Below are 12,343 nucleotides of genomic sequence, written 5' to 3' on the forward strand. Positions count from 1 at the left end.
AACAACAGAGCGGAATTTACTCTATTACGGCTGCGCCACACTTCCTACACGCAGGGAGACAAGGTAGGGAGACATTTAGCTCGACAGCTTTGAGACAAATGGGAAAAAGAATACATTGGGAGTATGCAGGACGGAGCGGGGGACCCGCTCCACCGAGACGAGGAAAAGGCGGCCTTGTTTGGCCGCTTTTACGCTGACTTCTATAGAAGCGACGATCATGATCCTGAAGCGCAGAGGCGCTATCTGGCGGACTTATAACTACCTCAAGTCTCTGATGACCGGAACGCACTCTTAACGGCCCCCTTCTCTCGGGAGGAAATTCTAGACGCCATCAAAGCCCTGAAGCCTCACAAGGCACCGCGGCCAGATGGTTATACCGCCCTCTTTTACCAGACCTTCTCCACCGAGATCTGTGACTACCTAGTTGATCTCTTCAACGCGATGGCCGAGACGGGCTGCATCTCTGGATCTATGGCCGAGGCGGTGATCTCGGTCATTCCTAAGCCCGGGAAGGATCCCACTAGTTGCTCCTCCTACCGACCGATTGCCCTTTTAAATATCGATGCGAAACTGTATTCAGCTATTATTGCACGACGCCTCCAAGATCTGATGCCGATCCTCATCCACCCAGACCAGTCGGGCTTTATCGCGGGACGACAGACCCACGATAACTTGCGTCGGGTGATCCACCTGATCGAAAAAGCCAATAGATTCCGCATCCCTGCGGTGCTGGTGGGATTGGATGCCGAGAAGGCCTTCGATCGGGTGGATTGGGGATTTTTGTTTCGTACCCTAGCGGCTTTCGGATTCTCGGATAAATTCATCACGATGATCCGGGCGAACTACAGTACTCCCCGCTCCAGGGTGTCTGATAATGGCCACTTGTCCCCTTTTTTCCCCCACTCCCGCGGAACCAGGCAGGGCTGTCCCCTTTCTCCTCTGCTCTTTGCGCTGAGCATTGAACCATTAGCGTTGGTAGTGAGGGAGCACGAGGGGATTCGGGGCCTCCCCTTCACAGGAGAGCAACATAAGATTTCACTCTTCGCGGACGACGTGCTACTGTCTATAGGGGAACCTGCTCGTTCGCTCCCACACGTCCAGAGAGTCCTGTCCGAGTTTGAGGAGGTGGCCGGAATTAAGGTTAACTTTGGAAAGTCGTACGTCCTAAACCTCACTCTGTCACCGGCTGAAATTGAGCGAGTACGGCTTTTGACCCCCTTGTCCTGGGCGACCGGCTCACTCCTGTATGTAGGGGTCCACTTGACACCTACCGTAGGGGGTCTATTCTCTGCGAATTTCCCTCCGCTGCTGACTTCCATACGAGCTGACTTAGCCCGCTGGAGGCCCAAATACATCTCGTGGCTAGGCAGAATACACGCCATTAAGATGGTTCTTCTCCCTAAGTTCCTCTACCTTTTTCAGGCCCTTCCCATTCCGCTGGATTTAGACTTTTTTAGACGCCTCAAAACTTTGATGCTCCGCTTCATCTGGCAGGACGGACGCGCCCATTTCTCCTTTTTTACATTGCGCCAATTACGGTCAGAGGGGGGAGTGGGTCTTCCTGATTTGCACCTGTATTATAAGGTGGCGCAACTACAAGTCCTTGTGGAATGGTCCCAGCAACTCTCCGAAAAACACTGGCTGCATATGGACAGGAGTGTCGCAGGTCGGTCCGTATGGGATCTGGCTTGGAAGCCCAAGGGAGATAGGCCCAGAAATGCCTATATCAGTACCCCTACCAGCACAGTGCTGAAAATATGGGACACAGTCTCAGGAGATGATCGTTGGACGACGTTCCCGTCGCCCTTCACCCCCATTCATTTCAACCCGGCCTTCCCCCCAGCGTTGCAAGCGGGCCCCTTCCGATTGTGGCGCGAGGGAGGCTGTCGAGCACTTACTCATCTTTTCCACGGTACCGTTCCGCTTACCTTCGCTAATTGCATGAGAGACTATGGGGTCCCCCCGTCTGAGAGATATCACCATCTCCAGCTCCTCCACTGGGCTACCTCCGCCGGGATGGGCGAAGCAGCTACGAGACCGCCTTCCTCCTTCGAGGCCTTCCTCCTGCGCACTACCACCATGAAGGGGACCATCTCCTTTCTCTATAAGCTGCTGCTCACTACGGCGGCATCGCCCCGCCCACGCTATATGGGACATTGGGAGGAGACGCTCGGTAGAGACATCACCGATGCCGAATGGGCGAGCCTCTGGCGGGACATCACGGCGCACAATCGCTCTGTGGCGCTGCAGGAAGCCCATCTCAAAACAATGATGGACTGGTACCTGTACCCATCCAAACTGCACCGCATCTTTCCGTCCTCATCGGACCGCTGCTGGAGAGGCTGTGGTTTCCTGGGGGATTTCCGCCACATCTGGTGGGACTGCCCGATCATTCGCCCTTATTGGGAGGAGATTTTGTCCCACCTCAAGGACATACTTGGCTATCCAATATCCACCTCGCTGGAACATGTCCTACTCGGGCTTCGGGACCCGGATCTTGAACATCAGACAAGAGCCGACAAGCAGATTCTCTGGCTCTGCCTTGGTGCTGCTAAACTCACCCTTGCGGCAGCATGGAAGACGCCAGTTACTCCAGCGATCTCTCTCTGGCACGCGAGACTGTGGAGACTCCTGAGTGTGGAACGAGTGGCGGACATCTTTCTGGGAAACTTTAAGAACTTCATCTTCCGCTGGGGCCCTCTGGTCCGATTCCTTTCACGTGGATTGCCCTCGGCGGTCTGCCCTTCCTCAGTGCGCGTGCTCCACCTATTTCAACTTTAATTGTGAGAAGTTTGTCTGTATGTATGAATGGCTGTCATCACCACGGGGGGTGGGATGGGAGGGGAGAGGGGGGGTTTCCTTTGTGGGGTGTTCCTGATAGGCGTCATCCATTGCACTATTGGAAGGGCTCAGCACTTATGCACGAGTCAGCTTGCTTCAGCTCCGGCTGCCTCCTTGGCAGGTCTTCAGACTTTGACTTTGAATTGTCTAAGCTATTCTGCCGTTGAGACTCTTCCTACTACAGTGCTCTGCCCTTATGTAGTCTGTTATTCAGAAGTGTCGCTCGTTGTACTGTTTTGTTTTGTGATATGCAAACTGAAAAAAAAATATATATATATATATATATATCCATGATTTTATATTGAAGCATTTTGTCTGCTCAGTTCCATGTAAGATCCATCATTTAAGTTTGACACCAAGCAAATGTGTTAACTTACAGAATAATTCTGAACTTATTTTATAAATTTTTTGTTGCACCAATTTATTTTACATGTTATTTGTTAACACATGTTAATTGGGAGCTCTATTTTGTCTGACCTTAAAACACAAACCCATTTGCGTATAAATATTTGACATAACTAATATTACTTACCAAGAAGACATACGTGATAATAATAATTTTTATATTGTCCATGTTAGTAAAAGTCTCATAACTGGCGTACCACTCCTGGTGTTATGCCACTGGAGTATCTACAGATGTGTCAAGAACACTGTTGTACTTCAGCCTGTTAACACTCAAGCTAAATTTACATTTTATTATACAGTCAGTCAGAAATCTTTATTTCGATTAATTAAAATCATAAAAGACAATGCAGAAAACATACAACCACAGATTATTAAAATAGTTAAAAATATAAATAAGCATTTGTTTGTTACAATTCATAAGTTCACTATATACAATACAAAAGTCAATCATTGAATATATCATGTACAGTTTGCTTAAAGTACCCTATTACCCAAAAAGGAAAGAAATACAAGGATACCTTATGTACGATTTAAAAAGCATCATTGGGTTATTCAAATGAAACCATAAGCCCCCTGTTGGACCTAATATATAATTACATACAAATAGATCTCTTAGTGGAGAAGTGTGGCTCACTGGTTAGAGGAGGCAGACCCTGAAGCAGAAGTCAGACTGGGACCATGGTTCAATTCCCGACGGGGCAGGGTCCGAAGCTCAAAATGTCCACGGACTCGATAATTCGCGCTGCGGTGCCTACTCAAATCAGGGGCTCACACTCTGCAACTCTGGGCAATAACTTGCTCAATCTCCACTACAGCCCCCCGCAGCGGGATGCCTGGCTTTCACCTTGGGGGTGCCCAGTAGGGGCTATCTCACAGGGAAAAACCAGGACGGGTTCCCAAAGCAAGTGCCTTGAGACCCTTTGGGGTGATTAGTGCGCTATATAAGAAGCCAACATTACATTACATTTATTGTTTATCCGGGCCACAGCCACTAGGAAGCTGGCACTATAAGTAACACGCAGACTATTAAGCATTTGCAGGTATAGAAGGGCAGGCCTCACTTGTACAAATCCAGCTTCTATATATTGGGTTTAAAAAATGTTTACGCGCCTCTGATAAATGCTCACAGAACATAACAAGATGAAGAGTGTCTTGTGTAGAGAACATATCACAAGAACATGGTGCAGCATTTTCCGGTTTCCCCCATTTGGGAGATATACCCAAAGTAAGATGGATTAGATTGAACCGAAATCTAACCAACAAAAAGTGGTGAAATGGCTTGGTGACGAACTTTAGATACGGTTCAATGGATGGGGAGGTTAATAAACCATAATTGCTTCTCACACCTGGTTTCCTTAACTCCTGCTCCTCCCTATCCGACTCCAACAAGATCCGGAAGTTATATTTAATCCAACCTATATCCTCTTTCTTTATACCCTCGGGAGATGTATATATATCCGGTCGTCCCAGTCTGGCGCACGCCGCTCTAACGTACATCAGCTATGGGACCCTATCTGCCTTCTCGAGGGCAACACAGTCTTTTAGGATCAGGTGATTAAGGGTGATTTCCTCATTTAGCCACGTCTTCGCCCAAAAAATCAAAGGGGCCATTTTTAGGTGGTCTGAAATATAGCCCAAGCCTAATTCAGTATGTAAGGAGAATGTCGGAGTCGACTGGGGTAAAAACAGGAGAGATCTAAGAAACCTGTTTTCTACAACTTGTATTTTGCGCGGAGGAACGTAGCCCCAAATGGCTGCCCCATAGGAGGAAATCGCTAGGCACTTAGATTTATATATCTTAAACATAGCCTCCATGGGCCTTGCTCCCAACCTCTTTGAGAAGTTCAAGAGAGCTGTTGTTGATCTTGCTACGACATTGCTCTTCAGCTTCTGCTGGGGCCCCCAATTACCCCTCTCATTAAAGAGGACCCCCAAATAGGTGAAAACCGGTTCCCTCGTTAATTCCGCGCCATTGCACATAAAGGTTTTTACCTTGTTGGTCTTGCTTCATACTCCGGCCACCATTACATGAGATTTTTTAATATTTACTTTTAGGTCAAGGGACTCCATGAAGCTGCCGAAGTGATCCAGCAGCCTCTGTAGGCCCAGTCCTGTGCGTGCAAGTAATACAGCGTCATCCGCGTACAAGAGAACCGGGATCCCCGATCCCCCTATGCGCGGGATGTCCAAAGTAGCCACACCCAGGGATTTTTCTAGGGCATTAATATAGATCGTAAAAAGAAGTGGGGCCAGTATGCATCCTTGTCTGACCCCCCTCCTAGAACTGAATTGGCCTGTACACCGGCCTTCTCGCGTAACCCTAACAGAGGCAGAGAGGTCCTGGTGAAGGTCGCTTAAAAAATTAACCAAAGATGCATCTATACCTAGATCCCGCAGGATTAACCATAGTTTTGCGCGATTAACTAGGTCGAACGCAGATGATAAGTCCATGAAACCCAAGTACAAAAGTCCCTCCTTAGCAACTGTATATTTACTTATGAGGAGGTGTAAATTTAAACATTGGTCCATGGTACTCCTATGTTCTCTAAAACCATTCTGGAGGTTAGAGAGCACCCCCCTGCCCGACAGCCAATCCCCAAGTTTCTGAAGAATAACTCTGCCCAAGATTTTTACAGCAGAGTCTAACAGGGAGATTAGCCTATAGCAGGCGGGGTCCCCTCTATTCCCCTTTTTAAAAATAGGGACTATGACCAAGGTAGCCCATGAGGGTGGGAAACCAACTATGGATGAGGCATTAAAAACGTTGGGCAGGATCTTCGCCCAAAACTTAGGATACAGAATATACAAGTCCGCAGGTACCCCGTCAGGGCCTGGGGCCTTGTCTAATAGCTCTTTCTACCTCAGCTAGCTCGAACTTGACGGGATGAGCATACCGAACAGTAGCTGTAATAACTGTCGATGACTCCCTTTGCTCATTGGCACAAGAAGGGTACAAAGTTCCCCAATGTGAGTAGGAGTGTGAAACTAGCGCAGAGAGAGAGGTGAAAAGGGCGGGGAATTTCCCTTTTCAGAACTAAAACCCTCACACACCTAGCAAGCTAGGTGTCATGCTTCATCATATGGGTTCTGCTCTTTGTCAGACTGACGCTGCAATGTCTGACGGGCACCCGCGAAGGGGCTCTTTATCGGAGATCTTCTGTTCCTGCCATATTGTGCATGCGTGTAAGAGGGGAGGGTAAACGCGGGTAAATGTGTAGTCGTGAAGTGAGTGTAAGTTAAAAAAGGTTAGTCAATCCAATGGGGACTTTATTAGTGTGGTTGACTCCCTTGATTAAAAGGTGAGAGGGGAGATATGTACTGGTGTATGGTTCACAGTAAAAATCTACTACCCTCTGATCAGGTCAACATGTTTCTTGCATTCTCAGCAATTCGTCAGGACCTAAGTGCAATGTACTACACAGTGAATAAAGAAATACAACCTTTAAGTCTTGAGATCAGTGGTTGTGCAGGCCCTTTGCTCATTATCGTAAGTATTCTTAAAGTGTTGAAGCCAGCTATCATCAGGAATTACACAATCCGTGTCTAGGTTCTCCTGTTCCGAGAAGAACGGCTGGTTTATGGTAGACCAGAATTTCCTGCTGTCCTTTAGCACGTCAATGGATTGGAGATTGTCCCACGCCTCCTCTTTAATTTCGTGTTTGCGTATGCCAATGGCAACTTTAAAATCCTTACGGAGGGAAGCGATTAGGGCCCTATCCCTCGGACTTGTTTTAAGTGCCATAAGTAGAGCCCCATGTGCCCTCGAACAGTTACTATCAAACCATTTATGGGCCTTCCTTATATGCGCTCTACTGTCTTCCTCTAACTTCTTGGCAATCTGCTTACACACCGCTACATAAGCTTCTATAGTTTCCGCGCCCGAAGCAGAACCATCAAGGCAGATAGCAAGATTACAGAAAACACAACAGAGCAGACCAGGTCTGGAAAAGTGTGTAGCTGTACTAGCCGAGGTGTAACCGTGGATGCATGCATGCACATAAGGTGTTGTAGCACACTGGCTAGATAAATCCCATCAGATCACCCTTTATGGTGGAATTTACGTCATGTGGGATGTTTATTGATCATTCCAAATCACAACCGACTTAGTAGTGTCGATATAAAATGGATGTCAAAAAACTAGCCGTGATGACCATCGTGAAGTGGTATTTACTAAAGTGCAGTGCTTAAAGGGAAAATAGTGAAAATAAAATTGACATGTTTCAGCCCGTGGGGCATTGCCCCGGCTTTCTTCAGGACCATAAACAGAGAAGCTACTGCAACTGTCAATGATTTGTTAGATCAAGAACAAAGAATGTACTAAGAAAAAGGTACATATCTACCAAGAACCTTCACATTTGACTGCCCACTGGAAGGAGAGAAGAACATCTTCTTCCCAGCTTTTTGTGGGTGACGACCTCACCTCACCCGGCGACCGCTCGGGAGAATGAGGCCCCGCTCTGTCCGTCGGTGCCTCTGATGGTAAACCGAGCGGTCGACCGATTTGCACATAACGCCATGGGGTAGTCTTACTACTCGGCGTGTTTTTAATTTTTGACACATGTTGTGTATTTTGAATACTTTACAATGCCCGTGTAGTCAATTTTATTTTCACTATTTTCCCTTTAAGCACTGCACTTTAGTAAATACCACTTCACGATGGTCATCACGGCTAGTTTTTTGACATCCATTTTATATCGACACTACTAAGTCGGTTGTGATTTGGAATGATCAATAAACATCCCACATGACGTAAATTCCACCATAAAGGGTGGTCTGATGGGATTTATCTAGCCAGTGTGCTACAACACCTTATGTGCATGCATGCATCCACGGTTACACCTCGGCTAGTACAGCTACACACTTTTCCAGACCTGGTCTGCTCTGTTGTGTTTTCTGTATCTTGTATTAGGGGTATGAGCAGACAGGTCACTAAATATTCCCCTCGACCCTCCACATACCTTTTTGTTTTTTGAGATAGCAAGATTAGCCTCGGCTTGGATGGCAAGGTCCTCAAAGAAAGCTTCCGGGACAACTCTATCCCTTTTGATCCGTCTTCCTTGGTCTTTTGTAGATAAGTTCCTGGGAGCCCCCCCCTTGAGTCATTGTGGTCAGTCAAAACCCCCAGATCAACTTCCAGCAATACCGGATTATGGTCACTGAACGTTGACGTCACCACTCTATATACTAGTGTTTTGGCCAATACTGCATGAGATAAAAAAAATGTAGTCAATGACTGAGTTTAGTCCCCGTCCTATAAAGGTGGGTGGCCTCTCCTCCCCTTCTTCAATACCATGTTCAAATAAGTACATATTGGAGAGGAGGTCCTCAAGAGCTTATCCCTGTTTACTATGCTCAAAATGGGGAACCCCCCCACTCAGTGACCCACCATGTTCACCTCGGTAACAGACCCAAATACAAGGATGTATATTAAAATCTCCCAGAAGGAGCACCTCTGGTACAAAAATCTGATTGAGTTTATAAACTGACAAAAATTGATCCAAGGCACTAAAATGCTCATCTGCTGTGAGCCTTCCTTATAGTTATATACATTTATAATCAAATATTTCTGCTGGTCGGAAACGGTCCATTCAATTATTAATAAATTACCCGAATCCACCTAAAGTTTTTTAAAGACGCCAGCGAGATTGAGCGAAAAAAGAAAAAGTAAGTCTCCCTTTGGTCTCCCCATAATCCCTGGGACAGCTGGGATGACAAAACTAAGGTAACCATCCAAAGTGAAACTAGACGCAATGTCCCAACTTTCCTGGAGGGCAAGGATGTCATACTGCCTAACAAACTCAAGCCATATAGGGTCCGTACACTTAGTTCTAATACCTGCCACATTCCAGCTTAAAATTTTGCATGAGGCTGTCTGATTTAGGCCACCAACCACGTCCCTTTGCCTTGCGGGTCTGGCGGGTAGTCAGTTGTTCGACTCCATCTGAGACAGTGGAGAAAAACGATTAGAGAGACCTATCTCCACCCTATAAAGATGACGGTCGGGGAGACTGGTGTTGGGATTATAGGAGCCCTATCCGCCCTCCATGACAACCCCCGTGCTGATCTAAACTGTGAACTGTCATTAGCCCGGTGAAGTGTCGTCTGCAAACTGGTTCAAGGGGGCCGATCCCAGTTTGACGTCAGATGCATTCCATTTGGCCTGGCTGGGGGATAGAAAAAACCCAGAGGGAGTGGTCTAATACCCTTATTTTCCAACTCTGAGGCATCCCAAAATAATCTTTCGGCACTGGCCCGGTTATTAAAGTTTACCACCACACAATCCCCCTGGACGGTTTTTGGGCGGCGTCCAACCCAACTGACCCTCCTTGCCGTGATAACAGATCTTGTAATATCGGCTCCTCCACTACTAAACTGTAGAGACCACTGCCTGGCTAACTTTATAAGGTCATGGGTTGTTTCGTTAGTACCATCCCTAGCTGGGGGGACCCCTGTAAAAACAGCCACCAGAGGAGCAGCCTCCGGGGGTAACTCCAAATAACTGCCCTGTTGTAGGTCCTGCCTATAACCCTCTGGTGCAGATCTGCTCCTATTGCTGACTCCACAATTGAAGTTCCCCAACCCATCCCTCTTAGACACATGCCCAGCACTATCTAAGGCCTTGTCAGAACGTTTCTCACTGATAGCCTGGGGCTCCATCTTCCCAACGTCAACCAAAGACCTATTAGCAGGTAATACTTGAGGCTCAACAAAGCACCCCTTTTGACCTGTGTACTGTTTGATAAATAAATCAATTTTTTCACATTTGCTCAACAGGCCCGCTACACAGGTATTGAGTGTGTCCACAATGTCTTTAGCGATAGCCACAAGTGCGGGTTCCAGTCGCGTTGTAAAGAGTTCCTCTACGATTTTACCAACATAATCCATAGAGCTAGGGTCCATTGGGTTAGCCTCAACCAAGGGTTTTTTCCTCCTTGCATATTTTTTTAGGTAACTTACGCTTGCCGAGAGGCTTCTGTGGGGGAGCATAGTGGGTCATTTCCTTCTGAACGCCGGGTAGCTCCAATGGGCTTGACAGGATTAACTGGGGCTCAACCACAGAGGGGGGTTTTATAATCACAATGTTCGGCTCCAGGGGTAAAATTGGACTTTGGTCTAATACTGATGCCAGGTCAGCGTTGGCGGGTCCCAAGCCCAGTTCTTTCTCAGCGCTCGCAATTTCTTTAGATAAAACCCCCACCGCTGAGGTTAGATACATAATGATGGATTCCGATTTCCTGGGAACCTTAGCTTGTTTCCCCTCGTGCTCCTCAAGGCATAGCTGTTTTCTCTTACCCATTGTAGATGTCAGGGGGGTGGCCCGGCCCGGCCTCTTTTGGCCCCTGACGGCCACAGACGGCCCGCCCTTTGCCCGGGCATAGCCCGGCGCCACCCGCGCGTGTTCCGCGGGACGTGAGGGGACACTGATTATATCCGGTAGGAAGGGGCGGGGCTGGCTGGCGCTGTTGCTTCCTGGGCAAGCGTGGCCCTCTTGCCGCTTCTCCCTCCGCCCTGCGAGGTGTCAGGGGTCCTGCTGGCTATGCGCTGCGTCTAAAGTTTATCAATAACAATCTTTTAGATGAGTCTTGTTTTCTTGAATATTCTTTAATTTCTGTTTCTTGTGTGAAAGTCATAACATAAACAAAAGCCGACACGTTTCGTCCTATGTCTAGGACGTCATCAGGGACTGATCCTCCATGAATTCAGCCTCACATTATACAATATTGGCATAGCAAAGATTTAGCGTGGGTATTTGGGTTGAGGATGTGGCCTAATGAACTAGGGTGGTCGATCTCAAATCTGGGGAACCGGGTTCGAGGCTCGGCAATGACGCTCAACATCCTGTGTTTCTGGGCAAATCGCGTAATCTCTCCATGCCTAACAAAAATTAATATGCCCTTGTGTAACGTAAATGGTGCTCAAGTAAAACGCTCCAGGTCAGATTTGCGCTACATAAAACTCCGTGGGAAAAAAATTCACTATATAGGCATAATACATATATTTACCATTTAAAGTGTAGCAAACCATGAGGTACATGGTTATAATATATAGAATGGATATGGTCAGTAAATTTCTAAAATGATGCATTGTTCTTTACTTACCCATTTGCTAGATGTTATATAACAATTTTTACATGTCACAGATACCTAAACCTGTTATATGGTCAACCAATAGAATGATTATGCAAAATTATTTATATTTGGAAAAAGGCCCAACCATGGGCAATTATGGGAGATTTAGTAATTTGCCACTAACTGTCCCCCCAATGATATTGGTCCTAAGTAGAACTCACAGATGATATATATTAGTTCTGTAATACAAAAACAATGTCTAGCTACATTTACACATACACAACCTCGCAGATTGTTGTAGAAACCTAAAACAAACGATTTTTTTTGGGAGCTTGATAAAAAAAATGGAGATGCTGAAAATGTCACAATTTTGGCAGCCTTTTCACAAGTTTATAGATCCCTGTGACTCTCACATAAGGTGTTTTATGCAATGTTTATTTTTGGTTCCTTATAGCATTACTGTACAGCCTACAGATAATATTATATTCAAAGTCGTGGTGCAAGTAAAGTGGTTCTTCGTTGACTGGGGTGGGAGCAATGGTCAACCAGCAACCACACTTCTTTCCAGAGTAAGGCACAAGCAAACCCTAAATTAAACTGTGCTCAACACCTGGTAACTTGACGCAGAGCAGTCAGACTTAACTTAGAGGCAGTGTGTAATGTATTTGAGAAACACTTCAAACAGTAACACAGTAAAAACACACCACAAAAGGATTCCACACTACCTTAGAAGAATTGTGTAATGTTTAAATAATAAAACAAGAACAAAATGACAAAAATCCAATTATATGAACCGAGATATGCAATTATAAAGATTTTGGTAAAAAGAGCACCAGAATGCACAGAGCGCTAACCTTGGCTACCCGGTCACACCGGACCAAGACAAAGTCTCAAGTTCAGGCCGACTGCGATGCAGCATGGGCTAGCTAAAGGAACCCAGTTCGGCCTGGTCAAAAAAGTAAATTAAATTCTGGTTTGCAGAATGTTGAGAGCATCCGTGTTGAAGATGTGTCATGCAGCCAAAGGGC

This window comes from Lissotriton helveticus, chromosome 1_2 (assembly GCF_964261635.1).
Source record: "Lissotriton helveticus chromosome 1_2, aLisHel1.1, whole genome shotgun sequence".
NCBI lineage: Eukaryota > Metazoa > Chordata > Amphibia > Caudata > Salamandridae > Lissotriton > Lissotriton helveticus.